Here is a 14,287-nt window from a genome sequence, read left to right on the forward strand (position 1 = left end):
CATCCATGAAACGCTCTCTGGAGCACTGCTACTTCAGTATCTCCCTCCTGGACATCAAAAGCAGCTTCAGCAATGGAACTGTACACACGATGACACACAAGAAACCCACTACACTGGTACTCTCATAAGCCGCATCTACATGCGCCAGGCCCTATTTTGAAGTTGAAATCGACGTAAAATGAAATTGCTATCAGAAGATGGGAATAGCGCCCTACTTCAACATCCAATGTCGGAGTAGGGCATGTGTAGATGATCTGTGTCCCGCTACATCGAAATAGCTGGGTCCTCCAGGCAACCATCAGCTGAGGGATTGAGTGACGCTCTGTCCAGCCCCTGGGCTGTATGGTAGCCGTGTGCAGCAGCTCCTTAAAGTTCCATGCCCCCTGATTTCCTGTGTCAGGAAGCTGAGAGCGTGCAGACAGCAGCACAGATGTGCATAGCCTGCACTCCCTCCAGGCACCCCAATCCCCCACCCAGCACCCATGGCAGCCAGCCAGCCCCCCAAGCTCCCCCAGGGCCCCCCCCCCAAGGGGACCCAGGGCTCCCATCTGTCCAGCCGGGGAGGAAAAGGTGGCAGGGCCCCTCCTGGTTGGACGCCGAGATCCGGGACCTGCTGGGGCTTTGGGGCGAGGAGGAGGTGCTCCAGGTAATGGGGAGCAAGCGGCGGAACACAGATGCATTTGCCCGGCTGGCTGAGGGCATGGCTGCCCGGGGTCTCCCTGTCCACGCTCCTGACCATGTCAGGAGTAATGTCAAGGAGCTGCAGCAGGGTTACGCCTGGGCCCGGGACATGGCCAGCTGGTCCGGGGCTGCCTCAACCGCTTGCCCCTTTTACAGGGAGCTCAGGGAGATCCTGGGCCCCTGGTACACCTCCTGCCCCCAGCCACCCTCAATACCTTGGCCAATGAGCCCCAGCATGCCCTGGAGTCACAGTCCGGCCCAAAGGCCAGCCCTGCACCCCAGGGACCCCCAGAGGAGCCCATCCATGGGACAGGGAGGAGGTGGAAGGGGGCTCCAGTGAGGGGGGCTCCTGATTGACCTCCCCTCCCACAGCTCCAGCAGGGCGTCCGCTCACCGGGTGTCCCCTGACTATGGGAGTGGACCATCAGGTATGTACCCCGGGTGCACACCCCTGGGTTAAGGGGTGGGGCAAGGTACATGACCAGGGCCCTCCATGCACCCAGCTAACCACGGCCCACCATGGCCCAGCCAGACCACAGCCCCGAGGACAGCAGTGGCATGTCCCTCAGAGCCTGTCAGCACCTGCCCCCCCATCCCTGGGGATAGGGGGAAGCAGAACCCCCCAAGAGGGTCACCAATGTGGGGGGACATCACACCCATCATCATCTTGGGGGACAGGGGATGGGGACCCAGCAGAGGAGGGGTGGAGGGCGTGGGCCATGGGTCAGGGCCCACACTAATGGCTGTCTTTGCTCCTTCCCACTCTACTCCTCAGCCGCACCATCTGAGGGCCATGACAGTACGGGTGCTGCATTCGTCGTGCCAGACAGCACAGCGGGGACATTGCACCATGGCAGCCAGGCAGCAGTGCAGGGACTGGCCCCAGGATGAGCCCGCCACCACCCAAGCCAGCCATGAGCCACCGCTGACTCCCAGCTCCTCACCACCCTCTGGCCCCAGGTGGAGGTGTCAGAGCGCTGCCTGCAAGTGGAGGAGCGCTGGCTCCGCTTTCAGGAGAGAGAGCTGGCCTGGCACCAGGAGGCTTGGGGGTCCCTCATGAGTACGTTCAAGTGCATTGCTGAGCAGATGGCACCCCCTGCCACTCCGGCCATCGTCCCACCCAGACGCCCTCCATCTGCCCTGGAGCCTGCTGAAGAGGAGGACCGCTGGGCTCAGGGACCAGCCTGGCCATATCTTCCAGTCCTTCTGGCCCCCCACCCAGCCTCAACGGGGCCTCTGGCCCAGCCATGGGTCGTGCCCCCCCACTCCAGGTGCTGGACAGTAGGGGGAGAAGGGGGCCAAGGACCAGGCCCGCCCTTTGCACATAGTACACCCCATTATTGTAAATAGTTGCCTTGTCCCACCCACCTTTAGTAGCTGTCCCCCCCAATGTACATAGTTCTCCTTCAGTTTAGAAAGTTCGTTGTTTTTGTTGTTTCAAAAACGTTCAGTTTATTTAAAACAAAACAAATGTGTGTCATGTGCTCTCAGGGTGCGTAGTGTGGGTGTGGGGACAGCGTAGTGTGTTGTGGATGATGGGGGTCAGTGGGTGGCCCACTTGGCTGGCCCCGTCAGTGCTCACCCTGCAGCCTGGTCAAAATGGGCCCACAGGGCCTCCCGGACCCGGATCCCCTCGTAGTTGGCTTGTCAGCTCGGGGCGGTGGCTGGCTGGGGGTAGGCCGTGACAACCTCCACAGCCCAGCCCTGCACATATGCCTCCCCCTTGCTTTCCACCAGGTTGTGGAGTGTGCAGCATGCACCCACAACCTGGGAGATGTTGGGGAGCCCCACATCCAGGTGGGTGAGGAGGCACCTCCAGCAGCCTTTGAGGCAGCTGAAAGTCCGCTTGACCACCCGACAGTGGCCTTGCCCACACTAAACTGCTGTCCTATGGATCGGTAGCTGTCTGGAGTGTCCAGCTTCCAGACAGCGATGCCAACCCGTTTCTCGATGGTGAGGGCACGCCACATGGGGGTGTCCTGGTGCCGCACGGCAGGGGTGAGCCACTGGCAGAGCTCGAGGAAAGTCTGCTGGCTGATCCAGAAATTCCAGAGCCAGCGGTTGTTGTCCCACTCCTCAAGCACCAGCCGCTCCCACCACTCTGTGCTGGTGGGGTACCTCCATAGCCAGCAGCACTCCTGGCAGACCGCAGGAGGCCGGGAGGGCTACATGATGGTCTGGTGTGTCTCCTTCATCCCCTGAGGAGGACAGCTCATATTCCAGGAGGTTCTGGGTGGCCTCCTCCACGGTGTCGAGCAGAGCGGCCACTGCCTCGGAGGCGGCTGTGTGGGCTTCTGGCTGCTGCTGCTGCTGGGGGTCCATGCTGCGCGCATGGGATCTGCAAGCAGTTGTCGGCTCTGCGGACCTGTGCTGTGCAGGCCGTGTCCGCCTCGGAGGGGCCCTTTAAGGGAGCGGCTTCCTGTTGCCCCGGAAGGGCTAGTCCTCCCTGTGACCCTGTCTGCAGGCTCTCCTAGCCCCCTTATTCCAACTGGGGCTGCTTTTGTATGTAGATGCTCCCCTGTGGAGCCCATTTCCATTTAGTGCTTTCCTACGTTGACACTGAACGTTGACAGCACCAGCCCTGGAGGATGTGTGGATGCTATGCGTCAAAATAGCTTATTTCGATTTCACTACGTCGAAATAAGCTATTTTGATGTAGCGTCCCAGTGTAGACGTAGCCATAGAGCCAGAAACTGTATCAAACACACCAAGAAATCTGTTATGAACAGCTGGGCATTCAAATACCACGAAACAGACTTTGAGGAGAAAGTCCCCTTCAACTGCACACTCCTAGTTCTCACCTTCCAAGCCACACTGGAACCCATATGTGGTGCCATCAAACAACTACAACCTATACATAGTGGGGACCCTGTACTGAAGGCAATCTTTTCTCACGTTCCTCTTTTGGCTTTTCAACTACCCCCCAACCTCACCAAGTTCACCATGAAAAGCAAGTTCCTCATAGTCCAGAACACACCAGCTTGAAGTGAAACCAGGGCCTGCCACAACAGATCAAAACCCACAGACATTTCTCCACTGCTAGTGATCTACATCTCCACAACATACCCTTCAAGATCCATAGGTCCTACACATGCCTACCACAGCATCTCACCTCATCCAGTGTACAAAATGCCTCAATAACAATGATGTGGGTGAAATCAGACAATTCCTATGCTTCCAGATGAGCTCACATAGGAAAACGACAGAAGACAAAAACACCACGTCGCTTGTGGGAGAACACTTTTCACAAAACAATTGCTCTACACATGACCTTTCACTCGTCATCCACAAAGGAAACCTATTCAACACTTTCAAAGATGAGCCTAGGAGCTGAAAGTTATAACTTTTCTAGACACTAAAAATTAGGGAGTGAAAAGAAACATTTGATTGATAGGCTATTACAATAATTTTTAACCTGTTAATACCCACTCCAACATCTTCCTTCCCCTCCACTTCCTCCCTCGTCATTGGAGGGATGTGTGCAAGGCAATTTAATCTTGAATGGTTCCTTGAAACATGTGTTAACTGCTTACACTAAACAATCTGTTCCATCTTTCGTTTACCTGTGACACTGAACATATTTCCCAGACCAGAAGAAAAGCCCTGTATAAGTATTAAACCTTGTCTCTCTCACCAGCAGAAATCAGACAATAAAAGATATCACCTCACCCACCTTGTCTTGCTAATGAATTGCATTCTAGTTTTTCTGGGCTTTAGGTAGCCACATACTTATCCAAACAATATTCAAGTTCTCAGAAACTCTTGGGATTGCATATTTGGACCATTGGATAGGCTTTTTTTCAATGTTTCTAGCACTTCCTGTTTCCAGTTCATTTGCAAATAACATGGAAATATCTATTTTCATAGGGTAAAACTCTGTCCCCATTTTAGCCACTGGCAAACCTGCCATGGAGCCTAGACTTGTACTTTGATATTTTGAGTCTTAGGTATCCAATCCTGATTGGAAGTTGCTGCAACCTTGATGAGCAATTGCAAAAGAGAGCAAAATAATAAAATTATCCACACTTTAAAATAACTTTATCATTGTGTCTGAATTTGAGTTTAAGATACAGGCTTTTGGGAAAGTGGGGAGTTCTGCTATTGAGATCAATCCTGAAAACATTTATTGTGGGGCCTAGTGATTAATATGGTGAATCTAGTTCCACTGGAGTTAATGTTAATTTGCTATGGGAAGCCCCACACCCAGCATAGGTTGCATGATTGGATCTATCAGCTCTGCTTAGCACCATACAACAGGATAGGTTTATTATTCTTTCACCTTGCGACCAACCACAAAGATCATGCTCCAATCAGAGACATGGGTATGGGAAGACAGAAGTGGCTATAGCACCATCTAGTTAATTCCCACGTAATTCCCATGACTAAGCATTGTTATTCCTCTGAGACCAGTTCCTCTAATTTCCACCTCTGGTCTGGGGTAATATTAAAATCCTAGAGTTTAAAACCAGAAGGAACCATCAGATCATCTAATCTGATTTCCTGTACATTGCAAGTCACCAAAATGACCCAGTCCCAGCACTCTAAACCCAACAACCAAAATGAGATTTAAGTTTTATAGCCTACAGTGAACTAGACCATTATATGCCACAGGGGGAGAATAGGAGGGATGGAGGTACCCCAACATATGAAGCTCCTGTAGTGACAGAGAAATAGCTAAGTGATATATACCCAAGTAAACCTGGCAAGTGATCTACATCCACATGCCACAGAAGAAAGCCATGCGTCTCTCCCCAGCCTCACCTCAGAGATCTGGCCCATCTCATCGAGTGTCTCATCGCCCAACGTGGTTATTCCATTAAGTTGGTTGTCTCTCAAATTCCCTAGTGTCAGGCTGTTCAGAGCCTCACCCCTCTGATGCTTAGAAACATTCTTCTGATTTCCAGCCAGTGCATGGCCAGTTTGTTCTTGCGCCAACACAGTTCTTAAGCTGAAACAGCCTTGACTAATGTATCCAAGGATCACATTCTGCACAGCTGCATTGCATTGGCAGCTCAGAGTCATGTTGTGATCAACCCACATGCCCAGGTCTCTCTCCTCAGCTGTGTCTACACGTGCACGCTACTTCGAAGTAGAGGCACTAACTTCGAAATAGCGCCCGTCGCGGCTACACGCGTCGGGCGCTACTTCGAAGTTAACTTCGATGTTAGGTGGCGAGACGTCGAAGTCGCTAACCTCATGAGGGGATCGGAATAGCGCCCTACTTCGACGTTCAATGTCGAAGTAGGGACCGTGTAGACGATCCGCGTCCCGCAACGTCGAAATTGCCGGGTCCTCCATGGCGGCCATCAGCTGGGGGGTTGAGAGATGCTCTCTCTCCAGCCCCTGCGGGGCTCTATGGTCACCGTGGGCAGCAGCCCTTAGCCCAGGGCTTCTGGCTGCTGCTGCGGCAGCTGGGGATCCATGCTGCAGGCACAGGGTCTGCAACCAGTTGTAGGCTCTGTGTATCTTGTGTTGTATAGTGCAACTGTGTCTGGGAGGGGCCCTTTAAGGGAGCGGCTTGCTGTTGAGTCCGCCCTGTGATCCTGTCTGCAGCTGTGCCTGGCACCCTTATTTCGATGTGTGCTACTTTGGCGTGTAGACGTTCCCTCGCAGCGCCTATTTCGATGCGGTGCCGCGCAACGTCGAAGTTGAACATCGACGTTGCCAGCCCTGGAGGACGTGTAGACGTTATTCATCGAAATAGCCTATTTTGATGTTGCTACATCGAAATAAGCTATTTCGATGTAGGCTTCACGTGTAGACGTAGCCCTCCTGTGCTGCTTTCAATGGATAAGCCCACAGCTGGTAGCAGAAATTCTTATTAAACCCTAAGCGCTTGACCTGGCAGTTTGTACCATGAATTTCATTCCATTTCTATCACTCCAGGCTTCACGTTCATGCAGATCTCCCTGAATAATATCCCGATCCTCCTCTGTATTGTCCACACCTCCTAATTTGGTATTACTAGCATATTTCATTAGCACACACCTTCTTTCTGTGCAAGGTCATCAGTAAAATATTGAATAAGATTGGTCCCAAGACAGAACCTAGAGTTAAATACATTGGAATTAGTTTTATAATAATTTGCTTACCCCACAATAGCTGAATTATTTGGTAGCTCATGTGATATTGATAAGTCGCTCTCAGGTCATGACTTTTTCTCAAGGAGTAATGCCATTAAACTAAAATGATTGTTATTATTGCAGGGGGGTGAGAGGTGTATGACGAGAACTTATGATGAGTCTGTTTTTATTCTAAATACTAGAATGTTAAGCTTGTACCCAACTTTTCAGGGAAGGCCCCTGTTATCATGAACAACTCACAGATTCATAGATATTAGTGGTGGAAAATATCAGTTTGATCACATAGGTTACAATGTGTTTTACACGGTCTACCATACCAGTGGTACAGGATGTAAATCTGGACAAGATTTGATGTAACATAATGTACCCTATTGTCAAATCCCTGAGTTGTATGAAATTATATGGCCAAATGCTCCCATAAACTAAATTATGGGCTCAAATGTTCTCATAAAATGACAATTAAATCTGTGTTCTTGGAATGCTCGGAACAGAGACTACACTTGCATCGTATGCAGCTAAAATAATACAGACCTGCGTGAACAGTCCCACTGAAGTAAGTAGGACCTGAATTCAGGCATGTGTTAAGTATCTTGCTGACTGAGGTCCAGAATCTCAACACACTGTACATAGATCAATTTATGAAAGAAATCAGAACAACTTACCATTCTGCAAGTCAATCAGTGAAGAGAAGTGGCTGGAAAGCTGCAAGTAAGACAAAGAATGGTGGGTTAGTAAGTTTTTGATTCCAAAACCCAACAGGAGCCTTATTTGAATGCATTTGCTGTTTCAGTTTTCCCAGAATTCTAATGAATGAAGCTGCTGCATTTTCAAAAGCCCTCAGGACCCATCAGGTCCTAGGTTCTCAAGTGGACTTTAGAAAATTCACACAATTTGCTGAAGTGACTAACAAGGAACTGAGCTGTGAAAGTCCAGGTACTATTATGGATCTTCAGTAGAGCTTGGAGTCAACAAGAGATTTTTTTGGTTTGCTGGTAATTCTGCAAAAAAATGAACATGCACAAAAGTGCATGGCTACATCTACACTAGCCCAAATCTTTGAAATGGCCATTTCGAAGATTACTAATGAGGCGCTCAAATGCATATTCAGTGCCTCATTAGCATGCCGCCCGCTGTGGCTCTTTGAAATTGCCGCTTTGCGATGCCGCGTGGCTCGTCCAGACAGGCGTTCTTTCCAAAAGGACCCCGCCTACTTCAAAATCTCCTTATTCCTATATGCTGATAGGAATAAGGGGATTTCAAAGTTCCTGGGGTCCTTTCAAAAAGGACCCCTATTTGGACGAGCGACGTGGCAGCGAAAAGTGGCAATTTTGAAGAGCTGTGGCTGGCGGCATGCTAATGGGGAGCTGAATATGCATTTCAGCATCTCATTAGTAATCTTTGAAATGGCCATTTGCATGGCTAGTGTATTTGTATTTGAATATTTGGGCTAATGTAGACAAGGCCTATAAGTGTAGACACACTAATATTTTGGTTAAAACCAAAAATGACTTTTTAGAATTTTTCAGCTAATCCAAAATCAGGAAAATTTATTTGGGGTCATATGAAACAATTTATATTTTAAGCATTTTAAAAATGTTTAAATTTTCTAAACAAATTATATTAAAAGGAAATTTTACAATAAAATTTTGATTTTTTTTCATATTTTGAATGTTGTTTTGACAAAAACAATTTAGCAAATTCAACACAAATTTAGGAGATGTGTCAGTCAACCCAGAGCTGCATTTTTCAGAGAAATAAAAGGGCTTGGGTGAAAAAAAAATCACTTTTGTCCTTTGGACTTCAGAAAATCTTGGCTGAATTATTCAAACTACTGGTTCCCCCATTAAGTAACTCTGTTTTGTTGGTTTAACTTAACATTGCCTTTTAGAGTTACAGTTGGTACAGATGTTTGCCTTGGACTTGATTCAGTAACCTCCAAATTCAATCTAACGTTGATCAATGAGAGAAGTTATAGGAAATTTGAATCATTGGGACCTGAAAATCTGGTCTGGAAGACTTACCACTAGAGGTACACATCTCAGAGAGCTGAAGAGGACCTCAGGAGGGTCACTGAGTCCAGTCCCCATCCTCTTGGCAAGACCAAGCACCATCCTTTTTTAGGAAAAACATCTATTTGCTCCAGAACCTTAAATGGCACCCTCAAGGATGGAGCTCACAACCCTTGGTTTAGCAGGTTAATGTTCAAACCACTGAGCTGTCCCTCTCCTCCGCAAGGGCTAATCCTGTTCAATTAGCTATATGGTTAAATGCAAACTTTACATAATTAACTGATTAAACAGGTGAGGGGCAGCTGGAGAGGCTGCTCCAGCTCTGAAGCAGCCCACACTCCTAGTAATGAGACACTTAATTGGCTTTACCCTGGCAGTGCTTCTTGTGTTAAGACACATACTCTTAGGGTTGGTCTACACTAGGCAGGCAAGCTGTTTGAAGAAACACAGTTATAGCTTCAGCAATTGTGTAGCTAGAATCAACTTATTTGCAATCAACTTACCTGGCCTTTCTCACAGAGGGAGGTCAATGGGAGAGTTTCTCCCATCAACCCCCTGTCACTCCTCATGATAGCGACACCTGATAGGTTGCTCATGCGCCCCTATGAGGCATGCAAAACTGAACCCCAGAGGATCAACCCTGAGGAGGTCAATCTTCTGGGTAATGTAGACATGGTCTTACGTTGTATACATGGGTTTATGGATGAGGTGTATGGGTATACAAGAGTGAGTGATCTAGAGAAGGTAAATCTCTATTTCACAGCACAGAAGGGGTATAAATACACACCAGACAATCTTGTGTATTATTTTGGTTTTTCATTATTTACTCAGCTCACTGGCTTGCCCAGAATTCAACCTGGGGCATTAAAGGCTTAAGCCATGAGCCTTGATCATGTCAGCTGAAAGCTGTAGAACAGCCTTCATTCTCCTTTTCAGCACTCTCGTCAGTGTCTCTGGGTCACTATGCTTGATTGCCAATGAACTCGTTAAATAATGCAGAATGCAAATTTGAATATGTAAACAAGTTTGTTGGTGGTGTGTTTGTGTCCCTCTTAGGTTTCCGACAGGAAGAAGAGACGCTCCAGATACACCCATTCCACTGACCACAACGGGAGCCTTTGCAGAGCAGAGTCCCTCAGACCTCTCAGCAGAGCCTCCATACAGCTGCAGTTAAATGAGCCATCTATATTTCTAACCAAATCGTTTTCAACTAGGATAAAACACACTGACACAATTTCTTCAGGTCAGTGGCTGAGGTGATGACAGTAAATTATAGGGCCATAAATGCAATGCACTTGGTACATGCTCACTGACTGCAAAGATAGTTTTCCCCAAGTCCCTTGCCAGAGACCAGGTAAAAGACCAATTGGATAAGCAGCATGCACCTGAGTGCATTGTTTGCAAGATAAGGCAATGTACAAAACTGGTGTTAAGTGATATAGCAGATATGAGTCTAACTCAGAACCCTGAAATAGAACTTAATCCATGTTGGCTGAATGCACTAGACAAAAAGAAACAAACAAGTAGCATGGAGCAGTACAAAGCAACACTACATTTACAATCTTCTCTCAAAACCAGAAATCCATCCCATTCGCTACAGACGTCTCTCTGGAATGAATTAAAATTGCCTGCCTTTTTGGTTGCCATCATTCACTACATTACCAGCCCAGCTGGGACCGCAGAGCACTTTTTGCTTGTCCGCTTATAGACCCTGATGCAGCAAAGATTTGAAGCAGATACTTAACTTTAAGCCTTGATTCTGAACTAAGATGTATGCACTCTAGATATTGCTGCTATGACTAAATAATTAATTTCTAGAGAGCTATATGGATTTCTACATGGCTCCTTCATAAGAGGTGGGGTGGAGGGGCCAGCTCACGTCTAAAGCTTTTTTCAAATTAGGAAGGGTTTCAGTAGTCTCCCTCTTGGCAGTTACTCGATAACAAGTAGGATGTCTTCATGTCACCCTGCTTGTGAGTCCCTTGATGGCTCTCCAGCCCGATTCTGGAGCTGCATGTCTTATCACAGAAGGTGCAGGTGTTGGTAACTTTTGGAAGGGCACAGGGCAATTTTTGCCACTCTTTTCTCCTTCTCCACTTCTCCTCACCTTGTGGTACGACCTCTCAAATTGTGCCACCCCCTCGGGGATTACCGCTCGCCACTGGGGACGGTCCAAGGCAATACTCTTCCAAGAACTGACACCTCCACCATGGGACAGCTGCCCCATTTCCTGCCCCTGCCCACCCTGGGAGGTTGTGGAGCCCCTATCCCAATGCCTCACCACGGGACAGCAGGCCCCATTGCCAAGGAGTTCTGACATGGGACAGCAGCCCCCCATCTCTGGAGGCTGGTGTCCTGTATTTGCCATAGGGCAATGTGGTCACCCTAGCTAGAGATGGCAATTCCACTACCTCTCTCAATCACCCTTTCAAATGCTTCTCTGGCCCAAACTTGCAGGAGGTTTCATTTGTTACATTTGAGAACTCACTAAACCAGACTGGCTTAAAGGAACAGAGTTGTAGATCTCTTCTTTGCTCATGGCACAGAAAGGTCTAGCTCTTGCTCTTCCATTAGCACCTTGAGCCTTGTGTGCAGTGGGAAAGCAGCAGGTTAAACAAAATTCCAAGATTCACAGCAGGGCACAGTGGACATCAAAGACGAGGACCGAGCTCTCTGTTTTCCCTATGCTAGCACCTGACGTGCTGCTATATTTCACAAGGCCACCAGAGGGGGCACTCGTTCTTCAGTGAAAGTATCCGACAACAAGTCAGAGGCAGAATTCAAACAAAAGAAGTTGAAAAAAAAAAGATTCTGGGGGCCTCTTTCACCAAACGTTATCATTTCTGCAGCTCGCCACGAATACTTTCTGTCCTCCAGAGAGACAAAAATTGCTGAATGCCTGAATCCTGTTTGCATCAGGGCATTAGAGAGACAAAAGATGAAGCTCGAAGTTATAAATTTTAATTCTTTCATCTCATAAAAATACAAAAGCCCTACAAAGCATTTAAGATACATTTTATCTAACTAATTTACTGAGCCTAGAGTCACCTAGATCCAGACTTTGGCAGTGCATTGGAAAACTGCTGAAATGCAAAACTGCTGAAATTAGACTAGACTTTATGGTAATAAGAATAAAATAGGCACTTCTCCAAAGTTTCATTTCTCCAAAGCACTGACAAACATTAGCCTATTACTTAAGTTTAGAATGCAAAAGCCAGACATTGCCAATGTTTGGCACTATATATTTCTTCATTTGAGGGTTTTATCATCCATGTTCTAACTTCATGGACAGCACAGGATTTAGACAGTGAAATGTAACAGACTGGGCTTTGTAATGTCTGAATTTGCACTTTATATACTACAGACCAAACCCTACAACCTCTTTGCTGGCAAAACTCCTATTTATGACCACAACAATTTTGTCTGAGTAAAATCTTCAGGGTATAGCCTAATTGTAAGTGGGAATTGCTGGCAAGCATCTGTCTGTTTGTAAGTTTGTTTTCATGAAGCCTCAAATACTGAATCAGATGGAAGAAATACAATAAGGAATTGTTTAAATATGTCAGGACCAAATAAAGTATTTTGTCTGATTTTTGTTCCTGTTTACCTGGATGATAACATTATCTACACAGAAAAACACCACTAATTCTGTTCTGTGTTAGAAAAGAAGCCAAACAGTGTAATCACACTTCACAGTAATAATGAAGTAGTTTGTATCCCATCAGCAACTGGGGATGGTATTCTACATTAACTACTGAAGTTAAAAATGTTTCAAGTTGTAGATTGTAATAACTTGCATCAAGTGTATTAATAAAAGTGCTTAGGCACTCTCTGAAGCAATAATGATGATTTTTAGGATATCTTGAAATACCAGGGAAGGTCCAGAGGATGCGAAAATGCCAATGTTGTGCAAATATTTAAAAAGAATAAATTGGATGATCTGAGAAACCTTAGGTGTCAATCTCAGGGAAAATCATGGATAGGCTGCTATGGATGCAATGAGTAAATAATTAAAAATGGGAACCTACATCAAGGTGATCTACATGATTTTTTCGAAAACAGATCTTTTCAAAGAAGCTTGATACTGTTTTTTAATAAGATCACAAATTTGATTGATAAAGGTAACTGCATTGACATAATAAACTTAGACTACTATATGACACTTAACTTTGTTCTGTATAACATTGTGATAAAAATTTGATCTATAGAACATTACTGCAGCCCATATTCAGTTAATTAAAAGTTAGATAATAAGTGATAGATCTTCAACAGCAAATGTAAAGAGATCCTTGTTTTCTAGTGGGAGTGTTTATAAAAGGATCCCATAGTAATCTGTTCTCAGACCAATATTGTTCATTATCATGACCAACGTGGAAGAAAATACAAAATCACTGATAGTAAAATTTTCAGGTCACAATAATTGTAAAGGTAAATAATGAAGGCGATGGGCCAGTTACATGGACCAACTTTGGTAATAAGATTGGCTCACTTGAAGAACATGCATTTTAACACAGATAACTATACATTCCTATGAGTACCAATAAAAGAATGTAAGGCATAATTATAGGATAGGGGACTGTGTTCTGGAAAGCAGGAATGCAGAAAAGGAGTTTTGAACTCTGGTACAGCACCAGTTGAACACGAGTTTCCAGTGCGATGCTGTAGCTACGAAGGTGAACATTATCAGATGCTTTCAGAATCAGGAGCAGCGTCAAACAAGGATGTGTGCTTGCTCCGACATTGTTCGGGATCTTCTTCGCACTCCTCCTGAAGCATGCCTTTGGATCTTCAACAGAGGGTATCTTGCTGCACACAAGATCTGATGGGAAACTATTTAACCTTGCAAGGCTAAAAGCTAAGTCTAAGGTGCAAGAAGTCCTCATCAGAGACATGCTGTTCGCAGACGATGCTGCTGTAGTGTCTCACACAGAAGACCAGCTTCAAAAACTGCTGGATCAGTTCTCCAAAGCGTGCAAGGACTTTGGGCTTACCATCAGCCTAAAGAAGACGAACGTACTCAGTCAGGATGTTGCTGAATCCCCATCAATCAGCATTGACAACTATACGTTAGAGGTTGTCCACGAGTTCATTTACCTCGGGTCTACCATCACTGACTCCCTGTCGTTGGACACTGAGCTAAATAGGAGGATCGGAAAAGTGGCCACAACTCTGTCCAGACTCAGCAAGAGAGTGTGGAACAACAACAAGCTGTACACTCACACCAAAATGCAAGTCTACAGAGCCTGCATCCTGAGCACCCTCCTTTATGGCAGCGAGACTTGGACCCTGTATGCCCGCCAGGAAAAGAGGCTGAACGTCTTCCACTTGCGCTGCCTCAGGCGCATCCTTGGAATATCATGGAAAGATAGAGTGACCAACATCGCCGTCCTCAAGCAAGCTGGAATCCCAACCATGCACACCCTCCTCAGGCAGCGTTGGCTCCGCTGGCTTGGCCACGTCCACGGGATGAATCATAGAAGGATTCCAAAAGACATCCTGTATGGTGAGCTAGCC

Source organism: Carettochelys insculpta, chromosome 7, assembly GCF_033958435.1.
Source record: "Carettochelys insculpta isolate YL-2023 chromosome 7, ASM3395843v1, whole genome shotgun sequence".
NCBI classification, from domain to species: domain Eukaryota; kingdom Metazoa; phylum Chordata; order Testudines; family Carettochelyidae; genus Carettochelys; species Carettochelys insculpta.